Genomic DNA, 12365 nt, shown 5'->3' with positions numbered 1-12365 from the left:
CATCCGTATCTACGAAAGCATGTTTCAAGTAATGGTTAAAACTTGGTGTTAGGGCTTTGTTCAAGCCCGTCTGGGTATGTAGACACCCACACATCAAATATTCTATCGCCAAACAGCAATATATAGTATTGTTGTGTTCCGGTTTGCAAGCTTAAATGGGCTAGTGTAACAGGTACAAGAGATATAACATCTTAGTTCTCAAGGTTGGTGGCGCATGTGAGAAGTGATTAATATTTCTTGCAGCACCAATGTATATGGATATGTACTTACCATCAGGTGGCCCTTTGCACGTCTGCCTTCTTATACCGAAAAAAAAAAGAACCTTAACACATCCCGATCGTGACGGATTTTCCTTTCCATCGAATGTTCAGAGTAATAGAGAGAACGCCCTTGATTTTGCGCATAAAATTGTACACTAAGATATATATTGTGCTTTTAGCTAGTCATAGTGTCATTAAAATATTCAGTAAAAAATTTATCATTGTTTACATAAACAGTGGGATTCTGTAAGTATTCAATTCGTTTTCACTAGTGAAATATTGAAATCCAACTTACGACGATTTACCATTTTGATAAGTGTATCCTTTAAAATTTATAATTCTTATACTCGTGGTCGGTCACATATCACATTCTGAGATTTCACGCTCGTATTCTGCGGCGAGTCTCGAGTTTCTTCTTACAGAATACCTATGCTGCATAAAATTGTATTTGTGTTAGGTAATCCGTTTAATGAGGAAGATTAATTACTTTACGCTACAACACGAGCAACAAATCTCGTCTCTCAAGCATTATAAAAGAAAAACATTTTTATTCATGTAAGGATTTTTTACCATGTACATCTTTTTGAAAGTACATTTTTTTATTTTATATTTGCACATGACTAGGTATCTATTTGTATGTGAAAGAATTGTGATATCGTTTCCAAGCCACACTATTATAAATAGCATAATAAACGTATGATCATACTTTTATTGAATTCCATTCAATGATACGTTTATATCAAAAAAAAAAATCAAGGACACATTGAGTGCAACACAATTTGCAATTGAAATATGTGTTAAATCATAAAAAAAAAATGAATTTTTGTACTGATTTTTTTTATGAAGGACGGGTTTTTGAATCGCCCCCGCGTCTGATTTGCCCCTATATATATAGGGTCTCGACAGTAAAAATATAAAGTTGGCAATTTTGGAACTTTGTATTTTATTGCAATTACCACGTAGTGGTACTAACTGTCAACCAAAACTATGGAAATAGTTTCTTTAGATCGTGAGTATACACTATCACATAAAATACAAGTACGATAGATCGTACCTACGTATTTAATATCTTCTCAGCTTCAATACTTCTGTATTGTACACTAGTTTCGGGCCACGTTATTTCTCGTGTGTTAGGTGTTTGCTAGATTTTTCTGCTATATATATTTTTCTCTTTGCCAAATTTATTCAGACCCGTTCAGCCGTTGTGGCGTGATGGAGTAATCCAATATTTCGCATTTATAATATCACGAAGATAGCTATATAGCTAAGATAGATAGATATAACGGTCAATTTATGTAAATATATCCAAATAAACATTGCCTTTATGTAAATTGTAAGTGAATCATGTTCGTATTGATTACTATAAAAAATATAAAGTATTTTATCATTATCATCTACATTTTTTTTTAGAACTACCCAAATAAACAATACAATTGTTAATACTATGTGAACGTAACGATAAATCATATTATTGAAAAAAAAAAACAATTGTGACGCGGACCGATGTCTCACTTGAATTTTAACCAGAGATTCCGGGTTCAAAACCGGACGAATAGTTATCACCGAATTTTCATATGCTTAATTTGTTTATAATACATATCTTTCTTGGATGTCAAGAAAAACACGAATGTCACATATGATGGATACATATGCGACCTGCAATTTAGCAGCGTGATGTAATGTACTTCTCCTCGCAACGATCGGCATTCTTATTCATGCTTCGGGACATCCACAGGCAATTACTTTGCTTATAATAAAGCACCCTGAAAACATTTATAAATTACGAGCGTCATCTTCGATACAAGAGATCCCCATATCTTAATACAAAGAATAGGGATGTCATCATGCCTAATCTAGCATCGCTTGTCATTCAAACCATTGTGTCTCATCGCTAAGCTATTGTTTAGGATATTTGATAAAACGGCTCTGGCTGTTTTCCAACTGGTGGAAATGTGTCCCTTCGTAATTTAAATTTAAGAGTATGTAAGAAAACGCATTGAGTGCATGGTAATCAGTCTTAGTTTTACATACAATAAAAATATTGATTTGTAAATATTTTTGATTGGCCAGTATATATACTCGCTATATATAAGTCTATTCCACTACTAGACGATTTCATTTGCCCAAAGGTTGCTTGGAAGAGAATGAGCTTAAGCGACAATGCCGCCATTTGTAACATCTGCTATTTGGTTCCATTATAATAAATAGTTTTGTCGTCATGAATATTGTTATTATTAGGTTTATTTGTCTTAATCTTTCTACGATTTAGAACAACTTTAGGTAACCAGGTACAGATTAATCATGTCGTAACCTAAAGAATGTATTTCACAAAGCCCCTTTTCGGAATTCAATTATTTTTATTCCCACCACAACGCAATATATTCATAATTTCGATTTTCTTTTGCTATAGAACAATTAACAATTTTATTAAGAAAAAAAACATCTTTGTCCTAATATTTTGCCCCTGCACTATTTGCCTACTCTGCTGCCTAATGGATAATCCGGCCATGTATATAACTGATCTATATATCAGTTATAACAACTGCAGTGACTAAACTACTACCTGTAATTTCAACTGCGCAATCTAGTTTGAGTATTTTATTATATACCAGTAGAGGCGATATTCCGCCTCTCGTAAGTTTTTGGCTTATTTGAAACGAATTGAGGTTATTAGTGATGAGTTAATGTAAACATTGAAAAGATACATAGTAATACATATGTGTGATGATTCTATTGTAGAATTTTTACGTTAATCATTAATAATTTAATTTAACTGTAATTATTATAAGCATTTTATTTTTAATTTTTTCGACAATTATTTTTAACATTTTCCTAAGGTTTTATTTCACATAAACGTTATATTATTTCTGAAGATAGAAAAAATTCGTATCTACACTTTGAAACTTATTTAAGTTACGGCCATACGGAATACAATTACTGTAGCGTGGATTGCGTGAGTTCTATACCCCAAAATACGACACCCCTCAAACTGACAACAGTTCAATGCTGTGTTGCATTAATAGTGTTAAATTATCCTAGAAAAAAATGCAATAAAGTCCTTTGTCCACAAAAAATATAATCTGGTGTCTATTTAAAGGGCTTATATTAATTTTATAAGGGTCTTATTCACGAAATACATAGGTCTTCCTTTATTGATTACTGATGCAATGTTTTTAATCGTAAAATTTTGTCAATGAAGGGCAATTTCCTTCTTCAATCCAGCCATTTTACATTGTAATTCAAAAAATGATTACAAAATTGATTATTTAATAACACAAACAAATATTAAGTTTTCGTAAAAAGAAAAATAATTTAAAAAATGTAACTGTGGTGTCAGATAAAATGTTGTAACTAAATTTAAAATCAATTTCATCCAGCCGATTGAACTGATCTATTATAACTTGTTCAAAATGTATTGTTAAAAAATAGTGAATGAATAAACGGTTAAGGTGTTAAGTTTAGAATGAAAAGTGTAAATATAAAAATGAACGTTATAATGAGAAAAAGGTTTCGATTTATATTCACATTCCTCGCCTATAAATTATTGAATTCCGCTGTGTATCATACTAGTGACTACTCTCAGCGTTTCGAGTGTATTTATACGTAAGGAAGGTTTGCTTCCTTAGAATAAAAGAGATTTCATTTCTTATTTTAGAAATAAACAAATTGTTTCTGTATCATCAGCACGCTGAATCATTATTTTTATTACTATTTCTTTTAAATCTTAACACAAATATAATGTCATATCTGTGTCGACACATTTAAGAACATTAAAGGATACATAAAATTACCAATTCAAAAGTAAACCTATTTATAATACGACTAAATACAAAAGGCAGTTCTTTACACGACACCACATCGGTCTCTTGCCGCATCATGGACACAAAAGCTGCAAAGAATGGCAACTTACAAAGGAGAATGGAAAATAGGTTACACTCTGAAAGGTTGGGTGAAAATTTTAATATTCATGTCAATGTATAACTTAACCACGAAAATGTGAGGTACTTATGATATCTACACGTCCATATATTACCTGCATAGAAGAAATGAATTATATAACTATAACTTCACATACATACATATATAGTGATTTATATATTTTTTATAATTATAAAAATAGCCGCAAAGCCGCAAAGAGTGTTTAACTCTTAAATGGACCAAAATATAAATATTACATTAATGTATTTAATTACAAACTTAATTATACGTAAGTACATTCTGTATACTAACCTCTAAAGCGGGTGTGTGCAAGATTGAAAGATACGTCTCGGTAGATACCATCACTGATTATATATTCCACCGCCAAGCAGTATACTCTACTGAGTATTTTTGTGTTCCGGTTTAAAGAGTCGGTCAGCTAGTGTAAGTAGAGGCACAGGTGACATAAAATATTAGTTTCTATAGTTGGTGGGACATTCGCGATGTCGCCATGGCGCCATTTTCTATGGGCAGTTGTTGGGCACCACTTACCATCAAGTGGCCCATTTGCTCGTCCGCATATTTGTATCAATTATATAAAAAAGACAACAACTACGCGCAATGTTTTATAAATAATGGCATGTAAATGTCCTATTGCTGAACGCCTCCAATCCCTTGAGGGGAACGCTTGGAGCTTATTCCAACACGCTGCTCGAATGAAACCCGCATACGGTGCATAATGGTTTGAAACAATATTCATGTCCAGACTCAGCACCAAAAACTACAAAAACCATGATTAGGTATAATGTAAATATAAATAACGTCTTACTGTTAAAAAAAATTCGCATACTAAACATGTCCAAAGAAAGTTCAAAAAAGTAAAGTAAATTTCGATGAATCTTTTCATAACAATTTTAGTAAAAAGGTATTTTTTAGAAACTACAGCAGAAAATCATATCAGTTGAGTAACTAAAGAGTAAAAAATAAACAAGACAAGGCTTAATATTATAACATTATCCTCCTTGTGATGTAACGCTGAAATAGAGTATCGTCCACAAAGAGATCCATTCAATAAAGTGGAGATAAATCACAGCCGCGATCGAGCGAACACTTTAAAAGCTGGTTTTAAAACTTCTTTATTAACCTACTTTAAAATCTATGAGAGAGCATCTATTGAAAATATAATTAGCATTTGTTAATAACCTAAATAATATAATTCTAAAATACATCAGCATCTTAACCGATGATTTCGGGTTCAAACCCAGGCAAGCACCACTGAATTTTCATGTGCTTAATTTGTGTTTATAATTCTTCTCGTGCTCGGCAGTGAAGGAAAACATCGTGAGGAAACCTGCATGTGTCTAATTTCAACGAAATTCTGCCACATGTGTATTCCACCAGCCCGCATTGGAGCAGCGTGGTGGAATATGCTCCAAACCTTCTCCTCAAAGGGAGAGGAGGCCTTTAGCCCAGCAGTGGGAGATTTACAGGCTGCTAATGCTAAAAAAAAATATGATTCTATTTCGGTTTTATTAAGGATGTTTATCAAGGAATGAATGACTCGTCGACGACGCGATTTCCACGCGTCCACTTACTGATGGTGAAAAGGGGAACCATTGTTTTGTCGAAACATGTCCAGCGTACTTCGATAAATAACGTAAGTGAAATCGAAACATTTAATTATAAATTAATATTATTAACACTATTACGTCTTATTATGATTTATCATTTGCAATTCAATTAAATTTAAAAATAAACTGGATGTTCGATATAATTTACGATTTCGATAAAAACGTGTCCTAAACCTAATTTTTTACTATGACAGTTTAATTTAATTTAATAAATTAATATTTATTTAATTAGTTTAATTTAAACTTTACATGAAGTAACCAACTAAATTTTGTTTTGCCTTCACAAATAATATCATCCAGTCATACTACGTATACTATACTACGTCCGAGTACGCTTATCACTCTGTTCTTTCTATTTGTTTAAAGATTTTATGTACAGTAAACAAAGTGTATACGTAGCAAACATATAAACAAAGTAAAAAAAATCCGTTAATGCAATTTTGAAAAGGTTAGGCGTCAATTGAGTGAAGTGTAATGATCGAAGGTCCAAGTCCGGACGGATTTCCTGTAATAATACTAAAAAAATTTACCCTTGCCATTTGCCTTTTGCCATTAATTCTGCTCTTTAATAAATCTCTTGATTGGAAATTAGCTCATATAGTAGATTCAATACAGAATTCTGGCACTACGTTTTATTTTATTGTAAAATTCAAATATTGCAATTAGTATACCGTCTAGGATGACTTTAGTAAAGCGTTTGACAAGGTTAGTTATTCAATACGTTAAAGGAAAAGGAAGAGCACTTATATGGAAGATTATAGAACATATTTGCAAAATATAATTAAATTAGTCGTATTTAAAGGTCAAAAATCGCCGCAAATAAACAATCGTTGATTCTGGTGTGATTCAAGACTTGGTCTTCCTTTACTTTAGTATAAGCTATTCATTAATTATCTTGTTGAAAATCGTTTTTTGGACTTATGCTAACAATCCACATACATACATCTCTGCTTTGTAATCACGTACACTAAAAAGAGAAAAAGTATTATTAATTACAAAATTCATAAAGATACTGTTTGTACTATTTGACGACCAGCTTAATTTCTACAATCATCACAATAATAGTAAAAACTTATTTAAAAACTCATGCAGTTTCAATTTTCTATATAAAATATTAATACGAGCTTAGCTGGAGTACCGTTTTAATTTGGTCCCCGTGCTATGTTGTACATTCTAATAAGATTAAAAGCGTGCAGAAGATTGAGTTGTATATTACTGCGGTGGTACCTCTAGACAAATCCAATCTTATGCTGGCCGTCTAACATTAAACATGACTAGTGTTAGCGTGTAACCCTAGCCTTCAAAACGGCTTTATGTCATTTGATTTCATACAATTAATTATATCACATTATTTTATAATATAATGAATATAACCGAAACTATTAAATTTACATTATTATGAATACGTACAACTTTAATTAATATTATTTTATATGGCATAATATTTAAGACTGGCATATAATATTATTTTTTTTTTTTTAAAGATTGATCTGTCACGGAAAATGAAAACACATTATTGCGAGGCATTGTGAAGTATATACATATATGTTGGAGCATTATTATCAAACTTTATTTTGTCAGCCTGGTCTACTAAAATTACACTAGCATAGAAATTCGTGTTCAAAGACTGGGTTTGCTGATTCTACGTAAAATGCTACATACTAATATAGAGTTGCCCACTTTACTATCCCTGATAAATATTAAATACTAGACACAAATGTCGATGACCTTCATTCTTCATTTGTAAAAATAATTATATTAAACTTTATAGGTATTTGTAATGCGTATATAATGAAATTACTGATATTATATATATTTTAAGTCACGTTTCTCATTAAAGTGACTAAAATATTAAAGTGAAATAAGAAAATTTTAATAAGAATAAGGATAAAATTTATATATATTGTAGGCGCAATCTTTTCTTTTTCATACCTATGTGTAAGATTTCAATTGTGGTTGCGTCAAGAACTAGTTCTATTTGATAGCATCACACAGATCCTATTCTATCAAATAGAACAACAATTAGATATGCAATATTAAAAAAGGTAAGGAAAATATATTTTATTGTGTTTGACAAACAAGATAAATACGACCGTCTTCAACAATTTGCCCGTACGTAGGCTTAAACTAAAATTTCAAGAATAATACACCTATGCGGGTGGGTTTTTTTCTTTGGATTTATATAGGACAACCCTCAACCAATAATCTATTCAAAAGAGACACAATTATCAAAATCAATTCACAATGATCGTAACTTTCGAGAATCATCTTTGAGTCAGTTGAAAATATTTGTGATTCTTAAAATTTCGATAGGACAAATTTCAACTGATTTTAAACAATATTGATTTGAAGAACAAAGCGTAATTGCAGTTTTATTTATAAATCATAAATGTCATAATTTTAAAATTATTATAATGATGCAACCACATTAATTAGTTAAGATTGAATATAAAGCTATTTAGTTCGTTATTTTGATAAAACGATAAAATTTCCTTTCTTAAAAAAGCGTTAATAAGGTTTATATAAAAGACTTTTGTAAAGAAACAAAATCAGGTTTCAAACATTATTAAGAGACGAGTGATCGGCACTCTGATGAATTTCGGTTTATGTTCAACGCCGTAGAGTCTTTGTGGCTCTTTCAGCAACACAATAGGGACAAAAGTTATTCAACGACAATGCGAGCACCAAATACCGATCGTCCAGCCCCCTACCCCCTCCTTTCCAGTAGGTGCCTAACCATTGTTTACTTTAATACTCTTCTTTTATGTATATTATCGATAGAACCATCAATGTAATCGCGAAATTGAATAAGCGAACTGAAAAAGGTTAAAACAGTATCAGTGATACAGTTCTAATTTATTTTCCCTAATATTTTTACGCTTACTTTTACAGTAAGATTATGATGTTTTATAAATATTACCTTCGTTATTGCCTAGTCAAATAAATATATATCGCAATTTATAAAGAGCTAATAAGAATTTTATGAAAATTAGTTCGTTTATTAAATAATAACTATGAATAATTGAAACAAAATAAACCTTCACCTTACTTCATATAAGCCACCTTAAGAGCGTGTCACTTTTATTTTATCCGTTGGGTATCTTAACTCTTTACAGTTCCACAGTTTTGAACAAAGCCGTGTCGAGATGATATCATGCTTAACAATATTTCGTCAGTTACTATTCACGACGGCGGCCCGTTACAAAAAGCCTGAACGTTCCTACAAAAGCTGCAAAGAATGAATGGGTGTGGGTGGTGGGGGTATGTCGATTCAATAGGAGAAAAGAGGGATGTGTAGTTACGTAAGTATGTTTTGTGGTGCGTGCTGGGGAAAGAGTGAAGAAAGCTATTTTAAAAAAATATGAACTGTTTAAATATTAACATTCGTAAGGTGTTTTACGAAGCTGTTTCACAGTTATGGATATGCTGACGGTGGATGTGTTGACTGTTACCCTTGACAAGGTCCATTTAAACCTCCATTATGATACTTTTGCGCTTTGTCAAAAGCTTTACGTTTTGCCTACAGAGGCATACAGAAAAGCAATAGTTGATGTGTGGTATTATTTTTAAATGATTGCGATGTATTTGTATCGGACATAAAATTTAAAAGAAAAAACAATTCTTGAAAATGTCGATGTTTTCTTCTCGCCAATGAATAGCAAATTTTTTAATTGCTATTGTAAGTATGCATTCATTTTTTGACTACTACCCCATACCCCATTTACCTTCTGTTGCGTCATTAGCGTTTTTAAATTGTTAGATTTCACAACTACAAGCTAACTTACATAGTAACACTAGACTATTACATTTTCAAATAAGCATGACTAATGAGTTCTTAACAAGTAAATAGCAGGTTCTTTTTAGTAGTCCCTCCGACGCGGGGCTATACAAAAGTCGTATACTGGCGGTTTCACGAACAACTTTGAGTGTGACCCCACAAAGCTGTGGAACGTCATTTAAATGCACACGTTTCATTGGCTCTGAATGCTTCAGGGAAGTTGAAAAAGAACGGGCCAATTACGACGCTTTTGTGGCGATGCGACCTCTCGAAGTCTTGAGTGTAACTTTATTTTGTGGGGATCTCAGATTCCTTTCATTTTCGAAATTCGAAAGCCACATATCAAAGACTATCCCAATCAGGAGCATCAACACAAGTATAATAATTATATTAGTGTGCGTTATTCAAGAAAACGTTACTGTAACTTAATATTCTAAATGTAGTGAACTACATTTTAATTAAAAGGAAACTTTTTTACTTTTTAAAAAACTACAGATTTTCTTTCAATGGACTAAAAGTAGGATTTTGCTTAAAATAAAGTAGCAAAGGAACTTGCGATCTATTGGCTGACCGACCGACTGAAGCAAAATCTTTTGCGGTTACCGTTCCGTTTCTTCGCCTTCTTTGAATCGAATTCTTTTGACTGAAAATATAGACGGACTTGGTATTAAAAATAAATACATTATTGCTTTAGACTTTCATTGAACATCTTTCAATGAATGCTTTTATAAGTAAGTAAATAGTGCAGATTTAAGAAAAAAATGAATTTGAATAAAAGGTTCAATTCAATTTATAAAAAGTTATATATATATATTTATTTATAAAATTAACTGTTTTTACATTTTTGATACATTGTAATCATAGTACCTATCCCATTAATTACCTTAATTTTACAAAATACATATGTTTAACTATGTGTGCATTACTAATAAATATTATGTATTAATTAGTATTTAAGTTTATGTAATCAATAGTTCGAAGATGAAAGCAATGAAATGCTCCGATAATGAGAACCAAACAGGTGTAACTACTGCGGACAAGCAACCAATCGTGAATGGGTCAGCGTCATCGATTATGAACGGACCTCCGATCAAAATGCATGTATGGCGTTCGGTCGTTCGTTAGCGGGCCGTCAATGCGGCTCGGTCCACCCGCTATAAATTCCGTATTGAGCGGACACACAACAAAGCACGTTTTGTCTTGCAAATGAAAACGCGCACATTTCGCGGTATTGTGCGCGGCTGTTTCGGTGCCCGCCATTATTAACGGCGAACATGAAAGACAAAAGGTTCGTCTGCAGCACTGAGGCTGGCCTAGATAGCAGATTATTGTACTAACACAATAGAAGCGTTAATTCCCCGAGTCTACCATTATTTTGTTGTTTGCAAGTTTATCGCGTCAATCGATTTCATCGCGATCGGCTTTTGTTTTGCTACCGTTGGCGCCATTCAGATGTACACGGTTAAATTGACCAAATTCGTTGTTAATTCCTTGTAATAATTTTATTAAACATTGAACTTATATAATGCTTACCTAAAAAATATATTTACATATATTTTTATAGCATTTTCTACTTTTTTCTTAATATCTTAGAAAAGCATTGCGATATTATTCCTAAAAAAAGCAGTACTCATAATTTTACTATGTAAACAATATTATTGTCAACTTCAACATCATAACTTTGAGATAGTAAAACATAGAACTAGTACAGTAACCTAAAATGGTATTTATTGGTGTATAATTAAACGTATAGTATAGCCTCTACTTTAATTTTTTACTCTTATTTTATATAAAAAAAGAAACAAATCGAATACACAAATTGTAAAATATTTTAGATTAACCTACTCTACACGAACACATTATTTTGATAATGTACTCTACATTATCAAAATAATGTGTTGGTGCAGAGTAGGTGTTTATGATAAATGTCATGTGCTACGAGGAATAAAAATGGATAAGTCATACAAATTACAATAAAATAAAAAATAACGAATAACCAGACGAAACAAATATATAATATATTTAATAAATATATTTTACCATCCCTTCATTTAACTCAAATCATGTATTTAAAATCCATTAAATTTAACTATTAACGGATATTTTTGTATAACTAATATTTTTTTTTTATAAAAATAGGATATTCTAAAATAATCTCTAATTAATCTTACTAGATTATTTTAAAATACTTACCGCTTAAAGTTATCCACGGCCAAAAATTCCAATATTTCCAATTGGTATCTCACAAACACAACACATTTCCACAACACAAATATAATTCCGATCCACTGATTCCAAAATGATTTGGCGGGAATACGATGCCGGCGAAAAAGTTCAAACGGGCTTCGGTCGCTCGGCTTGCAACCAAGCGAACGCCATAAAAGAGAGACTGCGGTAGACTGCGAGCCGGCCGGCGAGTGACGTGCACGATTTTGCCGCGCCGAATCCTTGCGCACTACGCTTTAAATCTGTTTCAACCCCAGTAGTGTAGCCTACATGCATATCAGTGCAAGAGTGCATAACTGATACGAAATCTTAGATAAAAATATCGAATTGAAATTATCAATAACTATAATATACTATTGTTTCGTTTTTTGTTTTGTTTATTCATTTTATTTTACCATTTAGTCACATTACTAGGTTATAACTTTACCATTAAAATAAGACAACACCTTCGACGATAACATAAACTAAATGTTATCATGTGTGTAATAGCAAACGCGTCCTACTCCACAATTAATAAAAGAAGAGCCCGTTAGTGCCCACGGCTGGATAACA

The sequence above is a fragment of the Vanessa tameamea genome, chromosome 4 (genome assembly GCF_037043105.1).
Source record: "Vanessa tameamea isolate UH-Manoa-2023 chromosome 4, ilVanTame1 primary haplotype, whole genome shotgun sequence".
Classification (NCBI taxonomy): Eukaryota; Metazoa; Arthropoda; class Insecta; order Lepidoptera; family Nymphalidae; genus Vanessa; species Vanessa tameamea.
This window is presented reverse-complemented; position numbering follows the sequence as displayed.